General features: G+C 42.3%; 1 long non-coding RNA gene across 1 annotated transcript in view; it reads right to left on the reverse strand.

Moving 5' to 3' along the window:
* The window catches only part of LOC132432792 (uncharacterized), an 81209-nt gene extending 78410 nt beyond the window's left edge, over window positions 1-2799 (reverse strand). Inside the window, exon 1 of the long non-coding RNA XR_009520981.1 lies at window positions 2016-2799. This is a non-coding gene — a long non-coding RNA (uncharacterized lncRNA). The remainder of the gene's footprint in view (window positions 1-2015) is intronic.
* Between the last annotated feature and the right edge of the window lie 3201 nt (window positions 2800-6000).

Raw genomic sequence — 6000 nt, forward strand, 5'->3', positions numbered from 1 at the left:
ATGCCTGCAACTTACTTGGAAATGCATCAAAACAATAAGATGGATTGATGGATAAACAGAAGGGTAGATAGTTGGATATACTTGTGATGAAGCCAGTACAGGAAAATGGTATTTACAGAGTCTGGAGGGTCGGTATCTGGGTGTTTACAACTTTTCAGCTTTTCTGTATGTTTGAAATTTTTCATAGTAAAATGTTGGAAAGATTCTCTTACTAGAGAGAAGAGGCTCTTTATAAAGACAGTGCGCAGACACAGTACACAGACAAAAGATTTTCAATCTTTTTGATCATGCTATTTTTTTGTAAAAAGCCTCACTGAATAATATGAGTGCTTTTCTTTGATCTTCACCTGTTTCTTTTGTCTCACCTGCCTTTTTCTCTTTGGCAGCCTAGGATAGCACAAATATTGGTACTTGGTAAAAGCATGTTTCATTACTACGCTCCTAAAACTTAGAAAAAACTATACTCTGCCATTGTCCTTGTAGCATATGTTAATTAGAGAAATCTCATATCAACTAGGAATATTCTATTTGACTATATCTGAAATGCATCTGTTCACCAAAGTATTTGTATTGCAGAAAAGACTGCAATTATTAAGTGATAAAGTTTGCACATCCTATCTTAAAATACGAGGCATTCTTGCGGATTCTATGAGTGTGGTTCTGGTGTTTACATTTTAAATCACTCCTGCTAACTGTTAGCTCATGCTCTGTAGTGATTGGGGGTTAGGAGTTAGGAGGGAGGGGGTAACTTTTTACCTGTCTTTCTCACGCTTATCAAAAAAAAAAAGGTACAAAATAGTGTTAAGCCATGACAGTATCTGACAGTCACCCAAATTAATCCCTACTTTACAGCTGATTCTTTAATTTTTTCAAATTACTTGCAATTGTAAAGTTATCCTGGTAGTCTTTTTCAACTGTTATGCTTATCTAGAGCATTATAAGTAAGACATATCCATAGTGAAAAAAGTTGTCAACAATGGATTAGAAATTATCTAAAGAACTTATTTTATACTACCATGATCATTTACATTCAATGACTTAAATATAGTTTGAAAAGAGAATTTAATTTTAGAGAAATACTGGAGTTCAAGATTTTTCAGTTAGCAGCTCTAAATGCTGAATCTTTTCTTTTTTGTGGCAAAACAAGGGAATTTCAATATCATCAATGTCATCAAGCACTAACACATGATAGCACTAGAGGCACTTGCATCCTAACAAAATAAAACAAACCTCTCATTTTCCAAGAATATGAAGTACAAATACTTGAATCATAAAACTATCAGTTTCAAATTTGCTATTTTATCAAGTGAATACAATTAGTTTCTCATTCCCAAAAAAGTAACAAAAATCTGACTTCCAATTATTCTTAGAGAATTTTAGGATACCTGTTACTACTTAAACATCAGACTTGTAAACCAGTTTGCTCAATCAATGATTAATTACCCTGCTCCAATTTTGACTATTGGAGAGCTTTAAAATGCCAGGAATTTAAAACCTTGTGCAGAATACCAAGACTATGTTTCTTTCTCCCCCGCCCCCCCTCCCCCCCCACAAAAGAAAACACTTTGGCACCTAGGCAGTGTGGGTTTGTGAAAAGCCCTTTGTCACTAAGAGCCAAGCTTCTTCCTCGAAAGATAAGAATAGGTTCAGTATTAGAAATGTGAGCTATCTCACAAAACAACATGGTAACAGAATTGATCTCTAGTGAATTGCTGCTGTTTTTAAACAAATTATTTACAATGTAAAACTGTTTCCCCCTTGCCTTTGGAAAGCCTTAAAACTTTGTATGTATTCAGACAAAGGGAAAAAAAAAACTATATTTAAATCACCTTTTAAAAATACCATGTTTCATTTGTATTTAGAAAAAACACAGGAAAAAAAGTTGTTTATTATCTCAAGGTTAGTGAGAATAACAATAAGTGGAAAGAAAAGTATAACATAAAAAACATATACCCACTGAAACCAGACAACAAGGAACATCGTCGACTATAGAAATGATTCGAAATACAACTTACCTCCTTCTGCCAAAGGTGTTTGCAGGGGTGCAGGAAGAGGTAAAGCTGGGATAATGGATTAAGAAATATACCAGAGCTCAGGGTCTTCAGCAAACAACTGGCAACATTAGACAGGTATGTTTCAACCCTACCTTCCTCCGCAGAGATTGTCATTCCTCGGAAACCCTACCTAGAGTCAAACTTAAATCACTTGACTAGCAGAAGCCCACATACTGTCTGCTACTGAGGGTGAAATTCCACAAGTGCCTGTGCCTATCAAATGATTACAGTCTGTTCTCCACGGAGGCTTGAAGAGCCATGCCACTCTCTCAGGTGGCACAGTGACCCCCGAGACAAAACCTGCAGCACTTATTTGGGTGAGACTTCTACTTGGAGAGCGAGCAGACACAAACACAACCAAAGTCTAGGACCAAAGCTTCCTATACTCACTCAGGCACACATGCTCTCACTAAGGGCTGCACAGAGTTATTACTGGATGTCTCTTGAGCTTCTTCTCAATCTGAAACGTTTTTGGTTTTGTTTTAAACACATCACACCAGGATTATAATTCCCTGAAAGGCTCTCTAACCTGAAAGCAGAAAGGAGTTTCAAAAAAGAAACAAAGATGAACACTTCATCTTGGCTGCATTTTTAAACTCCTCCTAGAACAGAATCTTCCCTCCCTTCTGGTAAACACATGCTTGTATACATTAAAATTAAAAGGGTGGATAAATTAAGAAGTCTGTGCTCTCCTGTATCCAAGAATCAACCCCAAATATACAACACACTCACCAATTCCCCAAATGGACATTTGGAGTATAGGCAATGGAAACACATACACACACACACACACACACACACACACACACACACACACACACAAATGCAAACCCAACGAAAGAGACGTTGTAACCTAGGAGAATGTTCTTTGCTTTGGGAGTTAAGGTATCACACACACTGCCTCACTTTTGTTTCGGTGCAAGAGAGATCCAGGGTGCCCGGCAGGGTGACATACAATGGGCGTTAAAAGCACACAGTCTTAGCAAATTAGGTAAATTAGAGATCATTTGACGGTATTCTACTGTTGCTATTGTAATCACAGTAATTTTCACTGGTAATGGTGCTTCGTGATGAAGTGCAGTTCTCACAGGATAATTGTGAAAGATACCGAAAGATTCAGGGATGCAGCATCTGGTTTTAAAAGCTCTTCAGATTCAAACTGGCATTTTACTTTATCTTGAAAATTTATTAGAGATTCAGATCATGCCGGTTTAAATGGAAAGGTGAAAGCAGGGTAATTTCAATCTATGAATTATTCAATCTCAGCCTGGCGAAATTGCCATCCAGGAACTGATGCTCTGACAGTCCTTCCACAGAGCCTCCATTACGCTTGTCATTTTTATTTCTTTATCTACGATCTCCTTCTCAGTTACCCAGCTTGTCTCTTAGGGCTCGGCTTCACAAACCAAAGTATTTCAAATTGGCAATACCCTAAATGTGCAGCTGTCTCAAATCGCTGTCTCCACAGGCTGCCTTTTTTTCCAAATCATTTTTAAAAAGGCACACATCCATGATGATATCTGTTAGGCTCCTCGATTAGACGAATTAAAACACACACACAAACACACGCGCGCACACACACAGAGGAGGGCATCATTGCGGAGGAGAACGGTTATGTTCCGCTAACATCACAAGAGAAGATAAAGTGATGCCTTCTGCTTCCTTCTTTGTTGTCAGTGTGACCCATCCTAGTTGAATAACATCACGCAGGAAGGAGCCAGCACTAAACAGTCTTGCCTGGCACCCTGATTTCCAACCAGCGCAGACGAAGACTGTGGAAAGCAGACTAATCCAGACAACTGTACACTTAGCGCGCACGATTATTTAGGAAAATGAGAAGAAGCCATCGGAGGACCGCAATTAAACTGTCAATCTCCCAGGCTCCACCTGCACCCAGACTGCAGTCGCAACGATTCTCCACTTGATGGCTGGCTGTGTCACTGCTAGTCGACAGCTGTCCCCGCATCCAGAGAGGACCGGGCTGGATTTAGGTCAGTGAGCCTGGTTTCTCCTTTCAACCGTGTTCTAACTGAGGAGCGGGGATCTGCGCCAGCCCCCGTGACCAGCCCGAACTGGGAGCTGGGAGAGTCACACAGCATCAGTTCGGTGGAGTCTGCCTGCCCAGGCCCCAGCCAGGCAAACGGCATCAGCATCTCCTTTGTCCTAGCCTTTACTCCTGCAGGTAGAGCGGCGCGGCGCGAGAAGCCCGCACGCTATTCCCACAAGTGCTGGGGACCCAGCCGCGCTCCACCAGGGGCAGTCTGGCCACCAGGCTCCAGGCAGTACCTGCTCTGCTGGAAATGCACGCTGCCAAGTGTGAAGCCATTGTGTGCATTCAGACTGCTTCTCTGCTCCTGGCTACACAGAGGGAAATACTCCTCACGGAAGAAATGCTAGGTAGCAGCAGGAAAAGAACACTTTCAAACTGTCGCTTTTAGCCTAGCTGTATGCTTTGTGATGAGGAGACGGCAGGAACCAGGGCTGGGGCAGTGCGATGATGCAGAAAGCAGCAGCGATGACACAGCAGTCAGCTGACTCGCAGGGTGTGATCGTTCCATGTCCTCTACAGAACCGGGCCAGTTTCTAAGGTGGCACCAGCCAGACGACCTTGACTGTGAAGCGGAGTTGCAGGAGGGCAGCCTTTCTCTGTCCACACCTGGCAGTGCTACCCCACACCTGGCAGGGACACCTCACATTAAGTGTCTCTCAGGCAGAGTTGTTAACTCACAGCCTTCGGGACTTAACTATTTCTGTCCTGCTTGCTAAGAAGGCAGGTGATTCTTGGCGTGACCGTCCCCATGCAAAAACAGGTGAAAACCTTCACCGTCCTTATTGTCTGGGTTAGTTTCGGCATCAAAAGAAGAACTGGTGGGAGAGCTCTCGCCTGCATTTTGGTTTTAAAAAACACACTGCTTTCTTTTAGCAGGTAGAAATTGCCTTAAGCTACTTGTATGCTGTAATTAACTTGTAAATCGTACCTAACGGAATGGCAAGAGCGATCGGAAAAAACTCGAAGATAAATGAGTCCAGCAGTAGCCTTAAATCATGGTCCGGCTGCTCTAAAGCTGTGTGCAGGCTCTACTGCAAAAGGCAGGTTGTGCATCCCAATTAATCTGACAATGGAGCAAGAGCCTTCTATGGTATCACCCCAGTGATCTGAGGAATGCTAATAAGAAAGCATTCATTACCAGGCATTTGTTTAATGACTGTAATCATACAGAATTAATTTTTGTTGCAATGTTGAACAGGAAGTCAATTATAAATCTGTGCTAAAAGCATAACAATACTAGTATCGGCACGGCACCTTCCTCTGAGGCGACATCCCTCACAATGTGCTCAGTGCTCTACAGAGCAAGCCATGCCCAGCCTCTCTGGGCAGAGGTGCTTCTTGCTCTGAGCCAGAAGGACACATGTATCGATGTATCATGCAGGTGGCATAGAGAGAAGCACCACCTTGACCAATGCCAGTTGTTTTGTAAGGATTCGGTGATTTTTCTCCCCACGTGCGCCTTATGAATTTTATTTTTCTATTCGCTTCTTATTTGGTTCTCTTGACATGAATCCCACTTGAAAGAGGAAGTTTTTCCATAGCCAACAGAAAGGTCAAAACTGGATGGAAGAGGATCCTCAGGTCGTTAGGGAACTACTAAGAGTCGTAAGTGACATTTAAGTAAAGCAGCGATTCTACTTTGAGGCGGTCGGTGGGTGCAGGCCCATGCTGAGGGATGCCACCTGGAGAGAACCAAACAGACGCTTTCTCTTCCTGTACGCTTTTTCAGCTCTCAGTCAAGAATCCAAATCTCATAAATTCACCTTGCTGCCTTCTTTCAAAACCTGCTCTCAGGAAATGAGCCCCCGGATGGTACAGATAACCAATAAGTTTTCGTGTAATTCCTCAGAGGCACTTATGTCTTTGAAGAATGCAAGACTTCTAGAAAAGCCATGG

This window comes from Delphinus delphis, chromosome 10 (genome assembly GCF_949987515.2).
Source record: "Delphinus delphis chromosome 10, mDelDel1.2, whole genome shotgun sequence".
Lineage (NCBI taxonomy): Eukaryota > Metazoa > Chordata > Mammalia > Artiodactyla > Delphinidae > Delphinus > Delphinus delphis.